This window comes from Dasypus novemcinctus, chromosome 31 (genome assembly GCF_030445035.2).
Source record: "Dasypus novemcinctus isolate mDasNov1 chromosome 31, mDasNov1.1.hap2, whole genome shotgun sequence".
NCBI lineage: Eukaryota > Metazoa > Chordata > Mammalia > Cingulata > Dasypodidae > Dasypus > Dasypus novemcinctus.
This window is the reverse complement of record NC_080703.1, coordinates 21,038,353-21,063,841: the sequence shown is the minus strand read 5'-3', so window position 1 is coordinate 21,063,841 and position 25,489 is coordinate 21,038,353. Positions and strand designations below refer to the sequence as shown.

Here is a 25,489-nt window from a genome sequence, read left to right as displayed (position 1 = left end):
CAAGTTAAGAGATGACCCAAGCCAGTTTTCTTAGTGCCCTGATGAAACAGTGAAACTAGACCAGAAGTGTCTCAATAGTTTATCTGTTCATAGTCACTAAGGTGCAAGAAGGTGGGGGCTGTTACCTTTTAGGAAGACACAATCCATGGAACCCACTGTGCTAGATGGGTATATTGGCTGGAGGGCAATCCAGCCCATATAGATAGCTAGATGGCATGTATTTTCATAAAAATACTTGGGAGACTGTTTTGTCCCATAAGTGATACAACGCAAAATCTGTGGCTAAAACAGGCAATGGATATACAAGCGAGAAGCAATAGAGAGTGTTAATGGTCTGTGGCAGCTTTGTAGAGAGGGCTTCCAGAATAAAGGAATTCTGACCTGGATTTGGAAGGATGGATTGGAGACACTCAGGCTAACAAGAGTGGAGGGAGACACTGCAGGAAAGCCAGAGGAAAGGGCATAGGTGGAGGAACTGGCATATGAGAAAGCACCAAGGCGTGAAAGAAATTACAAGGAGTTTGGTATTGGTGAAGTGGGAGAGCTACTGAGGTTAAGAGCATGGAGGAGGATGGTTTTGGAGTGCATGCTTTGCCACCTGGGGCTCATCTCTAATCCTGTAAGTTCTACAGCCTTGGCAAATGTTTTGTAGACTTACTCCTAAAGTTTCTCCTATTTCATGGTGAGGAGCAAGAAGACTAGTGCCCCAGGGCTGCTTTGGATCCCCAAAATTCTCAGAGTGATGAGGATAACATTTGAGTTGGAGTTTCAGAGATGAGCTTGAGGCTGTTGGGGCATATGTTTTCAGAAAAGTGTTTTGCATGGTTTTCTTAAATTATTTTTAAAAGTTTTTATTTTGTATTGAAGTATATCATTCATACATGAACACATATAAACAATAAGTGTCTACTAAAGATTGTGAACTTACAAAATAAATATACATAACATCACACAGGGGTCGCATACATCACCCTTCCACCAACTCTTTGCATTGGTGTGAAACATTTGTTACAAACTATGCAAGAGCATCATCAAAGTATTACTACCAACTACAGTCCTTATTTTACATTCGGTGTATTTTTCCCCCAACCCACACTATTTTTCAAATATATTTTTTGTTACAGATATTGTGAACTTGCAAAACAATCATACAGAAGTGTAGATTTCCCATACACCTCCACTCCCTGGTGGAACATTTGTTACAGCTTATGAGACAATATCATCAGACTATTACCACCAATCATGGTCCATAGCATACACTTGGCCCACTTTTTCCATACACCTCCGTTATCAACACAGTACAGCTTTGGCATTGCACTGGTGCAAGAATACTATAGTATCGCTGTTAAGCACCGTCTATAGGTAACACCAATTGTAGTTTTCCCATGTTTCTCCCTATTCCCATCACCCTGCATGATCTTCAATTACTGTGAATTTACTATAGAAACATGTGACAATGATTTGTATCAAGCTGAAATCAGAGTTTCCTGTATTGAATAACATAATGCCTTTTTGAAAATAGATAAAAGCAGTGTACTTGCTATAGATATGCCTATCATGCCATCTGCCTATAAATGAATCTGTCAGTGCCAACTTACCTGTGGTACACTGTCAGGCATGGTCATAAGAGAGATCTCTTACTGAGGATCTGGCCAGTTGAGTTTGAGTTGATGGCATTTGTTGATGCTATTAGACAACAAAGGGGAAAACAAGATTATTTTCTGGTTGCGGTTCATATAATTTATGGGAAGAAATTTCGAAAACAAGCTGTGAACACAGACAGAAGCTTCAGGAGGCACTCAATGGATTTCATTTTAATGTTACACTCTTGAGATCTTTGGAGATTTTATGTATTTTCTGTTTAATCTTTGGTGAAGAGAGTGCTTCTGTGAGTGGTTCAGTGAGCTTTATGTAAGAACCATTTAATAAGTTCCTTGTAGAACTTAGTAACAGGAAATAAGGTATCTTTTCTGAAGGCGTAACATGTTTCTTTTTATGTGATAAAGTAACCTAAATTATTTCTTTTTACACTGGCTGGGAAAAAAACCCACTTGTAATTAATCACAATGTTTATATTAGCCTGAGGTTCCATACATTCTTGTTCTATTCTTGCTTGATTCTATTTAAGCTTCAACAATATTACCACGAAACAAAGTTTCTAGTAAACCGAGTTTAAGATATTATTTTTCCCTTCTTTATTTTGTAAGGACTGATATTGCCATATGGTTCTAGCATAAGCATGATCTGAAAGTTACCTTGAAACTTGTATACACCTGCCAGTGAAGAACAACTCCAGTGGTTTCCCTTAGTTATGTAACTTTAGGGCTACTAGGCATCTACGGCTGGAGTTGGGATTTGGAAAGGCAGAAAGAAGGATGTTAGGAGAACGTCTAAGTTTCCATCAAAGCTTCTGCTCCTTACAGCTAAATCTGCTCATTAATTTGAAGGGCTTTCTGGGAAGGGAACTACCACTATTCACACTTTAAAAGAGTCATAAGAATAATAATTTTTTAAAGAGCTTGAGAAATCTTGAAAAGCTCAGGAATCTTTCTTATATATGAGAAAAATTGATGCACAGGAGAGTAAAAATTTCCCCATATCACCCAGATAGTTTACAGCAGAGCCAGGATTGGGGCATGATTTTACACTTTTCTGGTTTGCTTGCCTTTTTTTCCCCAAGGATCTTAAACTACTCATCAAGGTTTTCGGAATTATAATATTCAGATAGATGAATTAAGATAGTTTGGGTATCCTTAGAAAAAATCACACCCTGATTTACAGTGAGATACTGAGCTGTATCAGAACTCGCATAATAATAAAAGTGAAAGTAAATTTCTTCAGCCATGAAGAGATGCTGCCTCTCAATATATCATGTTCACTGCTACTTCTCTGTTCATGACATTAAGTCTTGCAAAGAAAATCTGCATCAACTAACCTGGGTCTGTTTATGCAGCTTAGCATTACAAAATTAAAATGGAATGTGGGGTATTTAAAGACTTGTTCAGTCATTGTGTTCCATAGAGAGATACCTTCGTCCTCAGGTAAAAAGGAAAAATGTTTTAGAGCATTAATTAGTAACAAACCCAGAGTTTTCAAATGGCCATAGAGGCTGATCTGGTTACCTTCCTTCAATCTAAGGAATAATGAAAAATCCAGAAGAAAAAAAAATTACAACAAATTTCACAGTGCTATTATTCATAATATTTAAAAATTAGCAAGACTAAAACTGCAACAGTAGGGAAAGTTTTTCTAAAATATGGCACAAGTATTGGGTAGAACAATAATCTGCCTCAAATATATATATATAGTAACATGGAGAAATGCAAATGTTCATTGTTAAAGGCCAAAGCAGAATAAAAAATAAGACAAAATAGTAGATCCCCGAGTAATGAAGATTGAGAAATTGAAATTTACTTCCCAATAATTTTTCTGTGTGTTCCAATTTTATACCTGGACTATACCTCATTTCATAAGCAAGAGAGAGCTTACTGGGAAAAAAAATAGATGAAAGAAAATGATAGGAGGAAAAGCTTTTAAAGGCCACAGACAAAGTGGCATGGAAAAGGGAAAACTACATACAGTTTAAAAATGCTGTGCTTTTAATTTCAGGAAGTTGGAGGACCTAGCTAGAAGCAATTTAAGCTCTCAGTATTACTGCTACTTGTGAATTCAGTTCTCGTTTTTAATTCATGGGAAAAATTAGATTTTTATTACTCACTGTCAACTTCTCATTTTCTGTTCTGCCACTTTGCCCCTACTGTCATCAACATGGTTTTCTTCTACTGAATTTCTCCTAGGATTTGGAAATAAACTCCAACTGAAGTTTGGTTAGGAATTCAAGGCATTTGGGCACACCAATTTGACATATTAAATATGACTGTGGGAAGCCGTTTTATTCTGATCAAATATGATAATGTGATAAAACTCTTCTTGCCGTTACCATTTATTTTAAATTGCATGATAAATCTGTTAGTTCTTCCTATTTATGCCTAATAAAAAAGAAGCTTGAGAAACCAATTTCCCTTGCCAACATTATTATTAGATAATTAATGGTATTTGATTTTTAATGTTTCAGAGGGTGGTTCTGAAGGCTTTCCTATGTGTTAAACTGTATTTCTCACAGTGTTTTGGTGATTTTTACTTTTCCCTGTAGCTTTGCACAGATAACACATACACGCATATACAATTACTTGGCTTCTGTTGTATATCAGGCATTGGCAGAGTTTCTCTAAAGAGTCAGATTTGAGTGACATAATGAAGGGCACAGACATACAAAATGGGTGTCCCAGTCAGAAAAGAGAAGGGAAAAGGGCAATAAAGAATATTTGAGGAAATCATGGCTGAAAATTTCCCAATGCTTATGAAAGACATGAATATGCATGTCCAAGAAGTGTAACATACTCAAAACAGGATAAATCCCAATATACCTACTCTGAGACACACGAGAGAATTCCAAATGCAGCAAGAGGAAAGTGATACATCACATACAGGGGATCCTCGATAAGACTAAATGCCAATTTCTCATCAGAAACCATGGAGGTAAGAAGGCAGGAGTATGATATATTTAAGGTACTGAAAGAGAAAAACTGCCAGACCCACATTTTAATCTGGTCAAACTGTCCCTCAAAAATAAGGGAGAGTTTTAAACATCCACAGATAATAGTAACTGACATAGTTCATCAACAAGAGAGCTAGCCTACAAGAGTTTTCTGTAGCTTGAAAGGAAAATACAGGAAAGAGTGACTTGGAATAGTATGGAAAAAATGATGGCCATCAGTAAGGGTGCGTGAAAAACCCCACAATTCTGTGTCTTCAAAATACAACTCTATTCTTTAATTCATGTAAGAATCAGAATACAACTGAACAAGAAAAAGGCATATTTCCTGATATCGTACATGGAAAATATCAATATTTTTCAGTTGTAAAAAGAAATGAATTCCTGAAGCATGTGACAACATGGATGAACCTTGGAGACATTATGTTGAGTGAAATAAGCCAGGAACAAAAGGACAAATACTGTATGATTTTATTGATATTAACTAATTAGAATAAGCAAACTCATAGAGTTTGAATTTAGAGTATAGGTTCTCAGGGGATGGATTTAGGGTAGAGAATGGGGAGTTTGTGCTTAATTTGTATAGAATTTCTAGATAGGTTGATTGGAAAGGTCTAGAAATGCATGGTGGTGATGGTAGCAAATTCTGGTGAGTATAATCAACAGTCCTGAATTATGTATGTGAATGTGGTTGAAAGAGGAAGTTTTGGGTCATGTATGTTCCTAGAATGAAAGTTAGAATAGGGTTGGAAGGTGTCTGGACGTCAATTCGGTGGGAAGGTAACAGAGAGGATACGTCTATAATATATAAACGGAGGTCCCAGCTGGGCGCGGGAAGTTCCCTCCTTGGGTGGGCAGAGACGCGGTAGCGGGCGCTCCGGCAGCTCCGGAGCCGCGGCGGCCAGGGTTTTTGTTTTGTTTTTTGTTTTTTTTTCCTTATTCTAGAGGCTTTGTGGTGCTGAGAAATTCGCGGATACTGGGCTGGCTGGTGAGGGATTGTTGGGACAAGACTCCTTTGCAGATTGATTTGCGGAGACAAACGGTGTTTCCCTGTGAAGCGGGGACGTTTTTGGTCTCCGGACAGGGGGGGAGTAGCGCTTCCGCCTGGAGCCCCATCCCCACAGGTCCGGCTGCCGATCGATCTGCAACGGAATTGGATTTTGAGCAATAAGGGGACACAATTGGGAGACTGTTGTAGGGTGCAGTGAGGGAGGAGGACACGTCTGGAAGCTGATTGGGGGATATTTTGCGAAGTTTGGGATTTCGGATCTTAGAGTCTGTTTTCGGCGTTTCCAGCTGAAGCCCACCCCACCCGGCGGGGCTTGGGATCTGGGTCATTGAACTGGCCGTGGTGTAGAGGCGCCCTCAAGTGGCCGTTGCGTGGGAGCACAGGGAGGGAGCTGTCCAAAGGCTGATACCCTGAGGAATTAGGTGAATTTCAGAGATCAGACATTCAATATAGAATTCGCCGATCTATCTTCCCCCACGGGACTGGCACCCAGCTACGGGGATCCCTGAGGGCTGTGTTGCACTGCGGGGCTCCTAAGCTTTCTGTGGACCAGATTTGAGGTTGCCAGGTCTGGGTCCCCTGGACTCTGGCGGTCCACACCCCAGACTCACACCTCTTGAGTCTTCAGTGTCTCAGACTTTCCACCCCCGAATCCATCACGCCCTGGGGTCTAGCTGGGGTCCTTGAATGCTCTGGACCTTAACGTTTGCGTTTTATCTTTATTGGTTCATATTGTTTTGTTTTTATTTTCACTTTATCTTATTTTTTACTCTTTTTGACACCCTGATTGCTAATATTGCATTATCCCCTAGTCTTTTCTCCTAGCGTGCCCCCCAAAGTCTCCTTTTTTTTTTTTTTATACAGTTATTTAGGGGTTTTTTTGCTTGTTGTTTTAGATAGTGTTGTAATTGTGACACTTGTATACCTGTATCTCTCTTCCCCCTATCTGTTCCCCACCGTGTACCTATCCTCTTTTTCTTTCTTCCTTTCTTCTTGTCTTTCTTTTTTTCTTTATTATAATTAGTGTTTTTTTTTCGGTTTTCTCTTTCCCTCTTGTCCCTCATTTTCCACTTATTTTATTTTAATTCAAGTACACAATAGGTGCTACAGGGAACACCTCATATTTGCTGGATTTTCCCATCCTCCACTGCCTCATTTCTGTGTGAACTGATTTAGCCTACCTGCACTATCCTCTTTCCCCTACATCTTGATATCCGCCACCATCTACTGGCTCTCCCATATTCCACCTCCCACCTCCCTTTCTTCGATCCACGAAGGGTCTAAGTCTTAATTTCTAATACCTATGTTTTGTTTTCTGTCTGTTATCCACACTTGAAACTATTACCACTTTTTTTTCTCTTTCCCTCTCTCACGAAATCAATAGCTTTTTAGCTCATACCATAATCCTCCTATATTCAATCACCTACCTCATAATAGGTACTCTACCTACTGCTATAACTCTACACAATTTACATAAATCTAACCTCCATCCTCCCAGATCTCATATTCTTGCTTTGTTAACATATATCACCAATATTACTTTACACTTTTCCCTTGCTTACACAATTGCCTTCCCCCAACACTAATACTTTCCTTTAAAGTGAACTTAACCAACAACAAGAAACTAGAATAAGAAGAAAAAAGTGACAAAGAGAAGATATAACACCGATGCAAAAATAACAGCTAATTAACCTCCAAGAGCAGACAAAGAAGCTAAGGAACTGATTAAATCCGTCAAGATAAAGAGATGACCAGAAAGCAACAAAAATCTACAAACCAAACCAGTAATCAGGAAAACATGGCTGAATCCAATCAACAAACCAATAATCACGAAGGGGAGCAAAACTTGGCACAAGCAATGAAAGATCTCAGAACATTTATCACCGACAAATTTGACGAAGTAATGAAAGAGGTTAACAACATGAAGACATCACTTGGAGGGGAAATTGCAGACATACGAAAAAACATAATAGATATGATGGGAATGAACACCACAGTTCAAGAAATCAAAAATACACTAGCAGCAAATATCAGCAGACTAGAAGAGACAGAGCAGAGAATTAGTGATGTGGAAGACAGTACTTCAGAAATCAAACAGATAGTAGAAGGGGTCAATAAGAAGATAGAAAAAATCCAATTAGGATTTAGGGACCTGAATGACAAGCAAAACGCTCAAACATACGTATTATAGGCATTCCAGAAGGTGAAGGGAAGGGAAAGGGGTCAGAAGGAGTGCTGCAGGAAATAATGGCTGAAAACTTCCCAAATCTACTGAAAGAGACAGATGTACATATCCAAGAAGCACAGCGCACTCCACAAGTCATAAACCCCAACAGGCCCACCCCAAGACATATACTTGTCAAATTATCCAAGGCTCAAGACAAAGAGAAAATCCTAAAAGCAGCAAGAGAAAAGAAAACCATCACATACAAGGGAAGCTCAATTAGATTAAGTGCTGATTTCTCTTCTGAAACCATGGAGGCAAGAAGGCAGTGGTATGATATAGTCAAGGTACTAAAGGAAAGAAATTTCCAACCAAGAATACTCTATCCAGCTAAATTAGCATTCAAACATGATGGAGAGTTCAAAATATTCGCAGACAAACAGAAACTGAAAGAGTATACCAACAAGAAACCTCCCCTTCAAGAAATTCTAAAGGGAGTTCTACAGGAAGAAAGAAGAAAACAGGAAAGGCAGAGTTGGAGGAGAGTATAAGACCAACAACAATAACAAAAAAGACACAAAAAAAAATATACAAACAAAATATGACAAACACAAATCCAATCAAAATATGGCTAACACAAATAATTCCTTGATAGTAATAACACTGAATGTCAACGGATTAAACTCACCTATCAAAAGATTCAGACTGGGACATTGGATAAGGAAATATGACCCATCCATATGCTGTCTACAAGAGACACATCTTAGACCCAGAGACGCATGGAGATTGAAAGTGAATGGCTGGAAAACAATCATACAAGCTAACAATAACCAAAAAAAGGCAGGAGTAGCTATATTAATATCAGACAAAATAGACTTTAAATGTGAAACAATTGTGAGAGACAAAGAAGGATACTACATTTTAGTGAAAGGGAAAATCTGGCAAGAAGATCGAACAATCATAAATATCTATGCCCCTAACAAGGGTGCCTCTAAATACATCAGGCAAACGCTGGAAAAACTAAGTGAAAGAATAGATACATCTACAATTATAGTGGGGGATTTTAATACACCACTATCAACTCTGGACAGAACATCTCAAAAGAGAATCACCAAAGAAACAAAACATCTGAATAGTATATTAGAGGAGCTGGATCTAATAGATATATATAGATCGCTACACCCAAACACAGCAGGATATACATTTTTCTCAAGCGCACATGGATCATTCTCCAAGATAGATCATATGCTAGGCCACAAAGAAAGGCTGAACGAATTCAGAAAGATTGAAATCATACAAAACATTATCTCTGACCACAGTGGAGTCAAGCTGGAGATTTGCAAGGGACAGAAGCCCAGATTTCACCCCACGATTTGGAAATTAAACAGCACACTCTTAGAAAAACAGTGGGTCAAAGAGGAAATCTCAAAAGAAATCAATGACTACCTTGAAACAAATGATAATGATAACACAACATACCAAAATTTATGGGATACAGCAAAGGCAGTACTGAGAGGGAAGTTTATAGCCATAAATTCATATATCAAAAAAGAAGAAAGAGCAAAAATTGAAGAACTAACTGCACATTTGAAGGAATTAGAAAAACAACAACAAAGTGACCCAACAGGAAGAAGAAGGAAGGAAATAACAAAGATAAGAGCAGAACTAAATGAAATAGAAAATAAGAAAGCACTTGAACAGATAAACAAGACCAAGAGCTGGTTTTTTGAGAAGATTAACAAAATTGACAAACCTTTAGCAACACTAACAAAGAAAAAAAGAGAGAAGATGCAAATACACAAAATAAGAAATGAGAAAGGTGATATCACCACTGACCCCACAGAAATAAAGACTATCATAAGAGGATATTTTGAAAAACTATATTCCAACAAAAATGACAATCTAGAGGAAATGGACAAATTCCTAGAAACACATAAGCAGCCCATATTGACGAAAGAAGAAATTGATGATCTTAACAAACCAATCACAAGCAGAGAGATAGAATCAGTTATTAAAAATCTCCCAACTAAGAAGAGCCCAGGGCCAGATGGCTTCACAAGTGAATTCTACAAAACATTCCGGAAAGAACTGACACCAATCCTGCTGAAACTATTCCAAAAAATCGAAACAGAAAGAACATTACCCAACTCCTTCTATGATGCCAACATTACCCTAGTACCAAAGCCAAACAAAGACATCACAAGAAAGGAAAATTACAGACCAATTTCTCTAATGAATCTAGACGCAAAAATACTTAACAAAATACTTGCTAATCGTATTCAACAACACATTAAACGTATTATACACCACGACCAAGTGGGATTCATCCCAGGTATGCAAGGATGGTTTAACATAAGAAAATCAATCAACGTAATACACCATATAAACAGATTGAGGGAAAAAAATCACATGATTATATCTATTGATGCAGAAAAAGCATTTGACAAAATACAGCACCCTTTCTTGATAAAAACACTCCAAAAGATTGGAATACAAGGGAATTTTTTGAACATGATAAAGACTATATATGAAAAACCTAAAGCCAATATTGTTTACAATGGAGAAATCCTAGACTCCTTCCCTCTAAACTCAGGAACAAGACAAGGATGCCCACTGTCTCCGCTCCTATTTAACATTGTCTTAGAAGTACTTGCTCGAGCACTGAGGCAAGAACCAGAAATAAAAGGCATTCAAATTGGAAAGGAAGAAGTCAAAATTTCATTATTTGCAGATGACATGATCCTATACATAGAAAACCCTGAGAGATCTACAACGAAGATTCTAGAACTCATAAATGAGTTTAGTAAAGTCGCAGGTTATAAGATCAATGCGCAAAAATCAGTAGCATTTCTGTACACTAATAATGAGCAAGATCAGGAGGAAATCAAGAAACAAATACCATTCACAATAGTAAATAAAAAAATCAAATACTTAGGAATAAATCTAACTAAAGAGGTAAAGAACTTATACACCGAGAACTATACAAGATTGTTCAAGGAAATCAAAGAAGACCTAAATAAATGGAAGACTCTTCCTTGTTCATGGATAGGAAGACTGAATATTATTAAGATGTCTATCCTGCCAAAACTGATCTACACATTCAATGCAATCCCAATAAAAATCAATGCAGCCTTCTTTAAGGAACTAGAAAAACTAACTATGAAATTTATTTGGAAAGGAAAGAGACCCCGAATAGCCAAAGACATACTGAAAAAGAAAAACGAAATTGGAGGAATCACACTACCTGACTTCAAAACATACTACAAAGCTACGGTGGTGAAAACAGCATGGTATTGGCATAAGGAGAGACACATAGACCAATGGAATCGAATTGAAAGCTCTGAAATAGAACCTCACATATACAGCCACATAATATTCGATAAAGCCACCAAACCCTCTCAACTGGGAGAGAGTGGCCTATTCAACAAATGGTGTCTGGAGAACTGGATAGCCATATGTAGAAGAATGAAAGAGGATTACCATCTTACACCTTATACAAAGATCAACTCAAGATGGATCAAAGACCTAAATATAAGAGCCAAGACCATAAAAACCTTAGAAAGCAGTGTAGGGAAACATCTACAGGACCTTGTAATAGGAAATGGATTTATGAATATCTCACCAAAAGCACGAGCAGCAAAAGAACTAATAGATAAATGGGACTACCTCAAAATAAAAGCCTTCTGCACCTCAAAGGAGTTTGTCAAGAAAGTAAAAAGGGAGCCCACACAGTGGGAGAAAATATTTGGCAATCATATATCTGATAAGAAACTTATAACGTGCATATATAAAGAACTTCTATATCTTGAAAATAAAAAGATAAACAACCCATTCAAAAAATGGGAAAAAGACTTAAACAGACACTTCTCCGAAGAAGAAATACAAATGGCAAAAAAGCACATGAAAAAATGTTCCAAATCTCTAGCTATCAGGGAAATGCAAATCAAAACTACAATGAGATACCATCTTACACCCATAAGATTGGCAGCTATGAAAAAAACAGAAGAATACAAGTGCTGGAGAGGATGTGAAGGAAGGGGAACACTCATCCACTGCTGGTGGGAATGCAGAAGGATCCAACCGTTCTGGAGGACAGTATGGCGTTTTCTCAAAAAACTAGCCATAGATTTGCCATATGACCCAGCAATACCACTGCTGGGTATATACCCAGCAGAACTGAAAACAAGGACACAAACAGATATATGTACACCAATGTTCATAGCAGCATTGTTCACTATTGCCAAAAGTTGGAATCAACCCAAATGCCCATCAACAGATGAGTGGATCAATAAAATGTGGTATATACACACAATGGAATACTACTCGGCTATAAGAACAAACACACTACAAACACATGTGATAACATGGATGAATCTTGAGAATCTTATGTTGAGTGAAGCAACCCAGACATTGAAGGACAAATACTACATGACCTCAATGATATGAAATAAACAAGCTGCCTTAGATAGCAAGAGACTGAACGATAGGCTTACAGGAAATCGGAGGGTGGAGGAAGGATATGAGCCGATGTCTGCAGGGGTGGAATTTAAGACGAGATGGTGGTAAGTATGAACACAAAGAAGAGATAAAAGGGGGGCAAGGGGTTGCCTTTGGTTGGGGCTTTGCGGGTTTGAGGGTGGCTGGGGAGGGACGGATGGGTGACATTGCCCAAAAGTGGGGGGAGGGAGGGGTAGCATACGAACACAGGAGAGGGTTAGGTGTTGGTGGAGAGTAAAATGCCGAGAAAATCATATCAAAATATAATAAAGAGGGTTACCTGTTTAGAATGCTCGGAGGGGAGGGTCTGATGCAGGACGGGCTCCTGGGGAATGTCTAAATGCTCATTCTGCCAGAGTGGGTGTCACCATGGGGTAGAAACCCAAGTAGTGAGAGTGGGGGTGGACCCACATCCTGGGGAGGACTGATGCCACCAAATAGAGGGAACTGTATCCCTCGAGAGAAAGGGTGGCTCCCAGGGCATTGGGGCAGTTGAGCAAGTTAGGCCCTGAACACTATTCCATCTATCTCTGGAAGTGGCTCCTCAGGAAACGGAGGTTGGCTGTCACTGTGGGCACCAAGGTGGAAGGGAAAATGGATGTTAAATGTGTGGAACCAAGGTAAATGGGGGGTAAGAGAGGAGTTTCTTGAGAGTACACAAGGATGGATATAAAACATGTAATATTACACCATAACATATAGGAGATGACAGACTGATAATGTAAACCATAATGTAAAACATAGGATAACTAAGAATGTAAAGAACTGTGTATCCTAAAGTATGCACCATAATGTAAGCACAGATGTCACCTTGTTAGAAACCTAATGTCTCAGACTCTGTACATCACGTTAAGTAAATATGATGTGAATAGGGTGTAAGTGTATTGCTCTGGAAGGAAAAAGGTTTTTGTGGGGGATGTATGGGAGTGCTGTATATTATATATATGCATTGCTGTGGTCTAGGACTCCTGTGAAGAGAAGCTGAATAATTAGGGGGGGAAAAAAAAAAAAAAAAAAAGATAGGATGTAGAATTTTTTCAAGTCAACATTCTTTATCTAAGTTCTTTATCTAACTTTATCCAAGTTCTTTATCTAACCTTTAAATCCCTCGCTATATGCCATTCCCTAGTAAGGGACCATGACATTATATTGGGCTTCAAATTTCGGGGAGTTCTGGATCACAGAGTGTTTCAACAATGGCAATGGAGGGATACTGGTATGGGATACCAATGACAGGTGATATATGGCTGACAGGGAGCTGTACAGAACATATGTCCAGGGTGCATGGTAATGTTTGGATATACTCATAGTGGCAACAATTAAAAACCACAGCAGGGGGGGTACTGGGTTCCTGGCCAGTGGTGCTCTGTCGTGGTCCCTAGGGGAGCAGCGACAGTCTCCCAGGTACAGCGGCGGGGACCGGGAGGGAGTGAGGGTTCAACGGTGAGCCCCTGATGCTAATGACTATGCTTGTGAGCTGATAAGCCTAAAATAAGAACAAGGCCTAGAGCAACATTGTGCCTGGGAATTTCCTCCTGTCAGCCTTCATGTTACTCAAATGTGGCCAGTCTCGAAGCCAAACTCAGCATGTAAATGCAATGCCTTCCCCCCAGCGTGGGACATGACACCCGGGGATGAGCCTCCCTGGCACCGAGGGACCACTATCAACTACCAACTGATGATGCAACTGGAAAATGACCTTATACGGAAGGTTCAATTTGGATCAGCAGAATATCCCTGTCTACATAAAATAACATGACTTTAAAATGCTGTTTGAACTAAAGTAAGGGGGAAATGGAAAAGAGAAATGAGTTTATATGGCTACGAGTTTCTAAAAAAGAGTCTGGAGGTTGGCAGAAGGATTGCCCTCATGCACAACTGAGCAGAGTCAGAGAGACAGATAAAGCAGATACAACCCCCAGATATCGGTTCCTTTGAGGGCTAAAGAGACCCATGGGAGTTATGGTCATGGCCGATGGGGTTAACTACCAGGTCAGATGGCCCCTTTTTGGAACTGGTGTTTATGTGTGATGAATCTGGACTCAGATGGGATCTTCCTTCATAAGACTTTCATGCTAATGTGCTGGAGGTGCAGTTAACGTTGGGGTTTAAGATATATTTAGGGGATTTGAATCTCTGGACTGACAATGTGATAGCCAGGTTCTGAGCCTCAACAGACTCCACCACCTACAATATGATTTATTGGACTTACCACACTCAGCTAAGATGGAGTTGAAGAAGGACAACCACCACACCATGGAGCCTAGAGTGATTACAACTGAAAGTGGGAGGATTGCATCCAACATCCATGTGGAATCTGAGCCTCCTCTTGACATAGAGGTGCAATGGACACAACCAATCCAATGTCCACATAGAAGAGGTGGCATTGGATTGGGAAAAGTGGACATGGTGGCTGATGGGTATGGGGAAAGGCAGGAAGAGATGAGAGGTGGAGGCTTTGGGACATGGAGCTGCCCTGGATGGTGCTTCAGAGGCAATCACCGGACATTGTAAATCCTCACAGGGCCCACTGGATGGAATGGAGGAGAGTATGGGCCATGATGTGGACCATTGACTATGAGGTGCAGAGGTGCCCAAAGATGTACTTACCAAATCCAATGGATGTGTCATGATGATGGGAACGAGTGTTGCTGGGGGGGGGGAGAGGTGGGGGGGGGGTTGAATGGGACCTCACATATATATTTTTAATGTAATATTATTACAAAGTCAATAAAAAAAATAAATAAATAAAAAAATAAAATAAAAAAAAAAAAAGAAAGTTAGAATATAATACGTGGGACTGTAACACAGTGAAACCTGTTGTGGACGATGGACTGGGGTTAATAGTACAAGAATGTACTTTCATGAATTGTAACAAATGTACAACACTAACACAAGGTGTTAATGGAGAAAAAGTACCTAACGGGCTATAGTTTAGAGTACTATTTTAATATTCTTTGATCAATTGTAACAGTTATCACACTAATGCAAAGTGTCAATGATATGGGTATATGGGAATGCTGTATTTTTTGCATGACTTTTCTGTAAACCTACAACTTCTCTAATTAAAAATTTTTTAAAGGTTTATTTCTCTCCCCTCCCCGCCCTCTGCCCTGGTTGTCTGTTTTCTGTGTCTATTTGCTGCGTCTTCTTTGTCTGCTTCTGTTGTTGTCAGCAGCACAGGAATCTTTCTTTTTGTTGCATCATCTTGCTGTGTCAGCTCCATGTGTGCAGTGCCATTCCTGGGCAGGCTGCACTTTCTTTCAAGCCAGGCGGCTCTCCTTACGGGGCACACCCCTTATGCGGGGGACACCCCTGCGTGGCAGGGCACTCGGTGCACACATCAGCACTGTGCATGGGCCACCTCCACACAGGTCAAGGAGACCCGGGGTTTGAATCATGGACCTCCCATGTGGTAGACGGACGCCCTAACCACTGGGCCAAGTCCACTTCCCTCTAATTAAAATTTTAAAAATTGATGCTACAACTTAAAAATAAAATGAACCAGTAGTCAAAATCATGACATAGCACAAACATATTGAACTAAAAGTCATGACCAAGAAGGAGGCAATTTATGGAACAAAAAACAATATTAAAAAACTAATTAGTATAAAAAGAGATTTGTTTGGATCCATAAAGCAGAAGAGGATATCATAGACCAGGAAAGAGAAAGAACAAGAAATAACTTTTGAAAATAAAAAACCTGATTGCTAAAATCCAAAATTGGTTAAAGTATTGGAAGTCAAACTCAAACAAATCTCGCAGAGATGTAAACCAACCCAGTTTCCTGTTTGAGAGCATAGGGTCAATCCAGGAGCTCAATTTCCCGTATCTGAAGGACATGTCTCCTGGTTAGAGAAGTCCACTTAGTGACCAGAACACTAATAAGATGATACTCACACAATGAGGTCCATTCCTGCAATATTTCAGAACAAGAAAAAAAAAATTGCAAGCAATTGGTTAGGAGAAATTAGCTATCAACAAAGGAACATGAAAAATAACATAGTGTCAGGCTTAGCAGCAGCATTACATAATGGCTGACAATGCCATTCCAAGCGCTGGCAGAAAATAATTTACCCCAATATACAGGTGAATTGTCAATGAGCTATGAAGATAAAATACAGATATTTTCTTCAGAAGCTGCTTTAGAATATGTACAAGATGTGAGAAAGAGGTGGAATTTAGAAAAGATTGGGTTTAATCAGAAAAGCAATGAAAGGAAGCTCCAAAATGTCAGCTGTGCAGCAGGATCAAAGAAACCTGGGCTAATTTTGAAGTAGGCAGCCAAGAGGCCGTGGGACATGAGGGAATTCCTCTTTAGTGGATGGAATTTTAAATAGTTATTACAAAAAAGTTAGAATAACACCAATAACCCCCTGCATCATAACCCAGTTTCAACCATGATTAACATATGACCAATCTTTGATAAATTTCCATGTACATGTTACATCATAAAGTTAATAGATGGCATCTAAAATTTTGGAAAAGGCTATATTATTTATATATTTTGAGATGATTACCTGAACGATAAGCTCTAATATGAAAAAATGGTTGTCCATTGGAATGGTTCTAGAAGTTGAAATGGAAGAGGAGAGGTAATATTTTCATTATTTGTCCTTGTATACAGTTTAGTTTTAATAAGTATGCATATTTTGAGAAAAATTATATAACAAATTTAATAAAACTATAAAATGAAGAGTGAAACTCAGGTAGTCTTGTTTAATTTCTTCTAATTAGTGATAAGGAAATTGCAACTCTAAATGCAATTTAGGAAGCTAGAGGCAATAACTCGCCTGAAACACATATTTTAAACTACTGGTCGCCAATCACAATACCAAACCCTCATTTGAAAAGAATGGTGTGGAAAATATTGCTGTTAAAGATTTATTGTATCTTTTTTTTTATGAGATAGTTTAGAAAGGAACAAGCCGTGATTAAGAAGTTTGGCAATCAACTAGATATATTAAAACCTCAGTGATAAAATTGCAGTACAGAATATCCATTAGATACGTCTTTGATGAAGAAACTGCTCAATATAGCGTTCGGGGCAATCTTCTTGTTTCTAGAAAAGTCATCCATAAAAGAGACAGCCATTTATCTCTTAAAAGACAGATTTCGTTCAATGTAAGAGACTCACAATTTAGCAAAAGAGTACACTTCCTCAGCACATATCCATCAGTTTTCAATGTTAGAAATTTTTACAAACTATATTGAGACCAGAGAACCTTAGACTCATTTACAGGGAAGTTCAGAATTAAACAGCACATAGCCATCCTTGACTTCATATCATAGGTGGGATTCTTTAGGAGTAAAACCTGAGACAGGGATTCTTGTTCAAGTGATGTATTGGGAAGTGCTCAGGACAAGGGAAGTGGAGGAAGAAGGATGGGGTGGGGTGGGGGGTGCGATGTCAGCAGAGTCTAGTTTCAGCCTGATCTCCTGGGAGTTCTGGAGCATGCACTGTACACAGTTTATTACATCCAGGGACAAGGGTGCAAGTCTTCTTGTACACAAGTTAGTCATTGGCAAGGTGAGACAGGTCCCTCTGGGACAGGAGTTCTCATTAAGTCAAAGCCCACTTGGATGGGAAGCAGACTTGGCCCAGTGGTTAGGGCGTCCGTCTACCACATGGGAGGTCCGCGGTTCAAACCCCAGGCCTCCTTGACCCGTGTGGAGCTGGCCCATGCACAGTGCTGATGCGCTCAAGGAGTGCCAAGCCACACAGGGGTATCCCCCACGTGGGGGAGCCCTACGGGCAAGGAGTGCGCCCCAGAAGGAGAGCCACCCAAGGTGAAAGAAAGTGCAGCCTGCCCAGGAATGGTGCTGCATACACGGAGAGCTGACACAGCAAGATGACGCAACAAGAAGAGACGCAGATTCCCGTGCCGCTGACAACAGAAGCGGACAAAGAAGAACACACAGCAAATGGACACAGAAAGCAGACAACTGGGGGCGCGGGGAGGAGAAATAAATAAAATAAATCTTTAAAAAAAAAAAGTCCACTTTGGACAAAGGAGCAATTATGATCCCCTTAATTGCCGAAACTCAGAGCAGCTTCAGGATTAGTATGACTGGTCCATAGATGGCATGTGGGTAAGTTACCAATATCACCCAGTACAGTTGATTTCTAGGGCTAAGGGGTTTCTAATCAGACAAACCATGTGAACGCAAAGTTGAGTATAGCTACAACTTGAGCACTGTTAATTCCTATTCTGTTTTCTTTATTTGCAGGTGTTCCTGTTTTTGGAAAACTGTTAAACCACATTCTCCAAACACATTCTTTGGAGAGAGATTAACTATGCTAAATAAAAGATACTCTTCTGAAAGTGGTTCATCTTTATAAGCTTGGTGCCCTTTGCCAGATAAGTTTACTTCTCCGAGTCTATTTTTCTTAATTTGTAAAACATACGTAATACAAGTCTATTCCTCTACAGAGGTGAGATGAGGTTTATATGAGATCATGCATGCAAAGCAATTACCACTGTGCCTGGCACAAAGGAAATACAGTTCAAAAAGTCAGTTCTAAAAATGAAAATTCTAATAATTATATTAGCCCAAACCTTCATTTAATAAGGAGTTTCCTGAATAAGTGAAAGCACTTTGGGTTCTATGTTCTGCGTGATATTCCAGAAATCTGGAAGAAGAACAGCCGTTGCAGATTTTGTGTTGCTAAAATCCAGTCACAATAAGTCATGGCAAAGAGGCAGAAGCTCGAGTTGTTTCTTCTTCTGATACCATTATTGAAATATAAGTGACCACAATAAACTCCATGCTTTTAAATTATACAATCTGGTTTGTTTTGACATAGGTATGTGAAACCAGGACATATGAAACCAGAACTGTGGTCAAGATAATCAGCAAATCCATCACTCCCAAAATTTCCTTATGCTCCTTTGTCGTCTCTCTCTTCTGCTCCTCCCTGCAACACCACCTCCAAACAACTACTGACCTGCTGTCACTGTATATCAGTTTGAATTTTCCAGACCTTCATACAACTGAGATCAAACAGTATTCTGATTTTGTTAGGCCTCTTTCAGTACAATTATTTTGAGATTTATCCATGTTGATATGTATATCAATAGTTCGTTCTTTTTTTTTTAAGTACCAGGGTCGGGGACAGAAAGTGGGACCTCATGTGGGAAGTTGGCATGCAACCACTGAGCCACATCGGCTCCCTGATTGGTTTTCTCATTTGTTTGCTTGTTGTTGTTATTGTTGTTTTAGGAGGCACTGGGAACCAAACCCAGGACCTCCCACGAGGGAAGCAGGTGCTCAACCCCTTGAGACACATCCACTCTACAGTTCATTTATTTTTATTGCTAAATAATATGTATCAACATTTATCTCTTATTCTTCTGTCCAAGTTTTTGACTATTATAAATAAAACTGCTTATGAATATTCATGTCCAAGTCTTTACACGGAAATATGATTTCATTTCTCTTGTGTAGATAGCTAAAACAGGATAACTTGGTCATACGATAGATGTATGCGTAACATTTATAGAAACTCTGAAGTTGTTTCCCAAAATTTCTATTTTCTTGATGACTAAGGCTATTGAGAATTTGTTCATGTGCTTATTTGTAATTGAATATCTTCTTGGGGAAGAGTCTGTTCAAATTTCTTCTCTTTATATTTTAATATTGTTTTATTTTCTTATTATGGTGCTTTGAGTGTCCTTTATATATTCTGGGCACGAGTCCAACAGTAGATATGAGATTTGAAATGTTTTTTTCCAAGTCTGTGCCTTGTCTTTCCATTGTCTTAAAAGTGTCTTTTGAAAAGTGTCTTTTAAAACTGCGAATAGTGGTTTTCTCTGACAATTGGTTTAAGGGGCACTTTCACTTTTGTCTTGTTTTAATATTTTTTACAGAGATCATCCCTTATCAGAAAAACTAAGATGCTTTTAATGAAACATGGTGAAAGTGGTGAGGAATAAGAAAGATACCAGAGGCCCACGCATGACATCACTGATAGGAAATAATTGAAATAAGCAAATTCATAGCCAGAAACTAGAATGCAAGTACCAGGGGAAAGGGTTGAGGTAGGGGATGGGCAGTTAATGTTTATCTGGTACACAGTTACTGTTTGGGGTGATGGAAAATCGTTGGTAATGGATGGTGATAATGGTAGCACGACATTGTGAATGTAATGAACACCCCCATAGTATATACTTGAATGTGGTTAAAAGGGAGAAATTTTAGGTTGTACGTATGTCACTGGAATAAAATTTTTTTAAACCTGTAGAATTGTACAACACAAACAGTGACTACTAATGTAAACTATCGACTATAATAGGTAAATTACATTATATAGTATAGCATAATTATTAATAGTATTATTATAATACTATCATAACAGTTGACAGTATAATTATAATTATATTGTTTCATCAATTGTAAGAAAGGTACCATACTAATGAAAAGTGTTACTAATAGGGAAAATTGTGTATGTACATGTGGGGAGCGGTATATGGGAACTCTGTATTTTCTGCAAGGTTTTTCTGCAAACCTGGAACATCTCTAATAAAAAGAGAATTTATGTACAACATATATGTAAGATATAAATATCATTTGTAAAAAAACAAAACAAAAACCAGATGCTAATGCCATTCAAGAGATATAGAGCCAAGTACTTCTCCATTTATTTCATTCAATACAAAAGCACAGCTGGCTTCTTTCTAGCAACCCTTAAAATGTTGGGCCTTCCCCATGTATGTTAAAATATACCTAGCTCCCTCCTCACTTTCTGACACCTATTAGGGAAAAAACTGTTATGGAATCTTTTTTTATTCTTCAATGAGTTAGCTATAAAATGTTCCCTACTGGATGTGATTCATGCTCATTGCCATGCGAATGTGTACACACTTAAGCTTGAGCACCTTTACCTTCCATTGTGTTTTTTACCTTTTGTTGATAGAGTTTGCCCAACTTCTACAAATCCTAACATTAAAAACAATCATTCTAGTAGATAAATATTAGAACAAGGGTTCTTAATCTTTTTTGTTCCATGGACCACTTTGCCAGTCAGATGAAAACCACGGATCCTTTTTTTTTAACTAAAAATGTTGAAGGTTTACAAAAAAATCATGTGGAAAATACTCCTCTCCCCCAATTGCATTATTGTGGTACACTTGTTATAATCGATGTAAACACATTTTTATAATTGCACTATTAACTGCAGTACATTAGGGTTCACTGTTTGTGTTGTACAGGCCTAGGTGCTTTTCTTTAAAATTTTTATTCTAGTTAAATACATACACTCTAAAATTTCCCCTTTTTGACACATTCAAATATATAATTCAGTGTTGTTAATTATGCTCACGATGTTGTGCTACCATCACCACCATCCATTGCCAAAATTTTTCCAACACCCCAAAAAGAAACTGTACATTTTAAGCCTTAACTCTCCCTTCCCTACCTCTATCCTGACTCCTAGTATCTCCTATTCTACTTTCTCACTCTATAAATTTGCTCATTGTAATTATTTCATATTAACGAGATCATACAATATTTGTCCCTTTGTTTCTGAGTTATTGCTCGACATGATGTCTTCAAGGTTCATCCATGATGTCTCATGTATCGGAGCTTCATATCTTTTTATGGTTCAATAATATTCCATTGTATATATTGTAATTAACTTTTTAAATGCATTTATTTATTTATCCCTTCCTACTCCCTGAGATGGCCCCTCATCTGTCTGCTCGCTGTGTCTGTTTATCTTCTTTAGGAGGCATCAGGAACTGAACCTGGGACCTCCCATGTGGGAGGCAGATGCCCAACCACTTGAGATACATCCACTCCCTAGTTGTTGCATCAGCTCATTGTGTCAGCTTGTCTTTTTTAGGAGGAACCAGGAACCAAACCTGGGACCTTTCATGTGGGATGTGCGCACCCAACTTCTTGAGCTTCATCTATTCCCCTATAATTAACTTTGGAAAAATTTTCCCTATTTTTCAAATAACTCAACTTAGTTTTTTAATCCATTTAATACCCTTGTATTTATTTATATGATGGTTTGTGATTTTTATGTTTTTAATTTGAAATGCAGAATAATCCAATGGGAGCAAAGTAGATTTTCCCCTATTTACTGACATTGAAACCAAAAGCTGTTTCCAATAGCATTTGAAAAATGATTTTTCTTATATCAGCCTGAGTGTTTTTTCTAGTATATTGCTTTGTCCTGAATTTTGTGGATTAAAATTTGATTGCAATCAATATTCTCAATAATGTTTATTGCATTTATCATGCAATTAATATATTCATTATTTAAAAATTTTTCAGGGTTCTAGTAGACACACCAAGTTGTTGATGTAATGATTTTAAATATGACCCACAAGACAGGGGACTCATTGAGACTACACAAAAATGGTAAACCACACAATTGCTTGAAGTAAGGCAAGATTTTCTGCTTTCTCTATGTCATGGGCAGATTTCATTGGTATCCATCAGGAAATACAACATAAAAAAATATGTCCAGTTAAAGCCACTTAAAAAGGATAATACTTCTATAAGAAGGCATGGGAAATCAAAGTACTGGGAGAACCCCAAAATCCAAAATTCTTCTAGAAAGTTCATAAGCTTTAGATAAAAAGAGACTTTGATCTGATTTCCAAGGAAAGGACCATGTATTCATAGCTTAAATTTTCACTAAACAATTTCTTTATCTCTAAAGTAGAGTTGATAATTCCATTTCTATTGATGTAGAAAGAATTAAATGAGGTAGAATAAGAAAATTGTCATATATTACAAGTTAATTACATTCAAGATGTATGTTAGCTCTGCTAGTTGCCTCATTTCCTTCTCTTCCCTCACACACACCAACGAGCCATATTTATAAAGGTTTGGCTCTATCTTTGAATTTTATGTGTGTGTCAAGATTTTAATGTGAGTTCTTATTTCTCAGTTGCAGGCACAAAAAAGGCCTAGGAAAACAACAGGGTGCAAAACGTCACCCATTCCAAAGAGAGATTGTAAGCCAGCTCTCCTGACCTCACAATGGGAGTGTCTGTGACTGATTTTAGGAAAATTTCACCTAGCATCCACCCCAATGGTATAAAGTTACAGAAGAGACCAGGAGAGAGAATTTCTTTATAAAACGCTGATTTCAATCTGTGAAATCTGGAGGGTAGATGGGGTGCATTCCCACTCATCTCAAGGTCAATGCTAAGGGTTTCAGTGGAACCCCTCAGGTAGTCAGAGCTGGTCACTGACAGACACCCAGAAAAGCCTGAAGTCCAGGGGCTATGGCCAGGCAGCTGCCCTGACATCACAGCTATGATGGTTAGGTTACTGTGTCAACTTGGCCAGGTAATGGGCCCAGTAGTATGGTCAAGCAAGCACTGACCTAATTGTTACTGTGAGGACATTTCATGGACTTATGTAAGTTGATTTCTTCTATGGCTTGTTACATCTACAACCAAGTGAGGAGACTGCCTTCAGCAATGAAAGATGTCTCATCCAATCAGTTGATGGCCTTAGAAGGAGGCAAGATGATGTCAGCCATCAGAGGAGAGAATTTTTATCTCAACTTCAGCCATCCAGCGCTTCCTGGGGAATTCATAGAGGAAGTTCATTGGAGTTCAAGGCTTGCTGCCTGCCCTACAGAAATTGTACTCGCGCACTGCCATAGTTGTGTGAGACAATCTTATAAAATTTTATAATACAGATACCTCCTGTCGGTTCTGTTTCCCTAGAGAATCCTGGATAATATGACAGCCAGGGCAGATGGCTGTCCCGGGAATGGTCGGTACTTCCTGTGTCAGCCAGGGTAAAAGATACGTCTTTCCATTGGATCATATCTGGGCCCTGGGGGAGAAGGAACTTGATGGAAGCAACCCAGACACTCCCCTAGAGGACTGAGTACTTTGGTGGGGGAAAGGAGAATGACAGTCAAGAAGAGTTTGATCACCTTGTCACAAAAAATACAGTCAATTATTTCGTGGTGAGGTCTCCAAAGAATCCACACAAATGCCATAAAGAGAAAGGGTCAGCTATGAAGATATGCCATGGGAGAGAAAAGTAATGCGTGATTAGCAGTCAAATTTGTCTATTTTGTCCCTTGCCTCTCTCCATTCCACCCATTTCAACAGTGGGAATGTCAAGGCAGGTAATAGGTCAAAAGGGAAATGAAGAAGAGGTGACTTCGCTGTCCTTCCTCCGAAAGCTTGCCTGCTTGCGCTTGAGGGAGGGAAAGTTTTAACTATAAATGTAATTTGAACTTTTCACAGGACAGTGAATGATAATCCTCAAAATGACACTTTTCTTCGGTCTAAAAGTGACCGAAGTACCTTCTTTTTTATTATTCAAGACTGATCAGGAAATCTTTGGGAACTTTTAGAGATGCCATGTAAGGATGGGTTAAGGATAAAAAGACCCTGCTTTCAAATTGCACCCAGTTGCACTGTCATTAAATATGATGGTTACATCTGGCTTCTAGGAACTTGGGCTTTGCCTCCTAAAGACAAATGAATTTTTCCCTCAGAATTTACAAGTATTTTTGGACTGGAACCCACTTCTGGTCTTAAGCACCTTCTTGGGGTGAGAGAGTAGATGGCTTATGTTCCTGGTATTTTCTCTGGAAAGAAAGAAATGAAGCCAATATGAAGTCCTAATCAATTTTTTAAACTTTTCTCCCTTCAGCGCTAACAACCTTAGATGGAAGCAGAGTTGATTGATGGGGAAAGGAGTGTGAAGGTAGGGATTGAGCCTCGGTGGCAGTGCACTCAAAGAATGCATATCTTGAGAAGGAATTAATATTGATTTATTGTTACAGATCCATTCTCTCATTTAATCTTCAAAATAACTATGGGAGGGAGGAAAGATGGCATTATTACAGATAAAGAAGTGAGGTTGGAAAGGCCAGAGGTTTCACAGTTGATCATACTCTAAAATGAATTACTGCACCATTTTTCTTCCTCTTCAGTAACGCAATTTGAGTATGATTTCAGTGTGAAGGTAGAATATCAATTATGTAAGTGACCACCACACTCTTCCCTATCCATCACTCTTTAAGGCAGAAAACCCAGTTATCTGCATACAGGGTTTTGTTTTTGTGCTTGCTTTACTCATTCAATTAGAGTGTGTATGTCCAGCAAATATGCACTTACGTCTTCGTTGACACAGTGTCCTATAAACCAGGATGAAGGGGCAACAGGAAAAGAATACCCATTTCCCTTTAAAATATAGATAGTTGATATTTTTTATCAAAAGAGAATTAGGATGAAAGGTGTCAGGCCCATAGCAAAACCTTTCCTAGTGCTCTACG

General features: G+C 38.8%; 1 long non-coding RNA gene across 1 annotated transcript in view; it reads right to left on the bottom strand.

Annotated features, from left to right (window-relative positions):
- Positions 1 to 1,603: 1,603 nt before the first annotated feature.
- LOC139437956 (uncharacterized) overlaps positions 1,604 to 25,489 on the bottom strand; it is a 385,369-nt gene continuing 361,483 nt past the window's right edge. Inside the window, exon 4 of the long non-coding RNA XR_011647814.1 lies at positions 1,604 to 1,686. This is a non-coding gene — a long non-coding RNA (uncharacterized lncRNA). The remainder of the gene's footprint in view (positions 1,687 to 25,489) is intronic.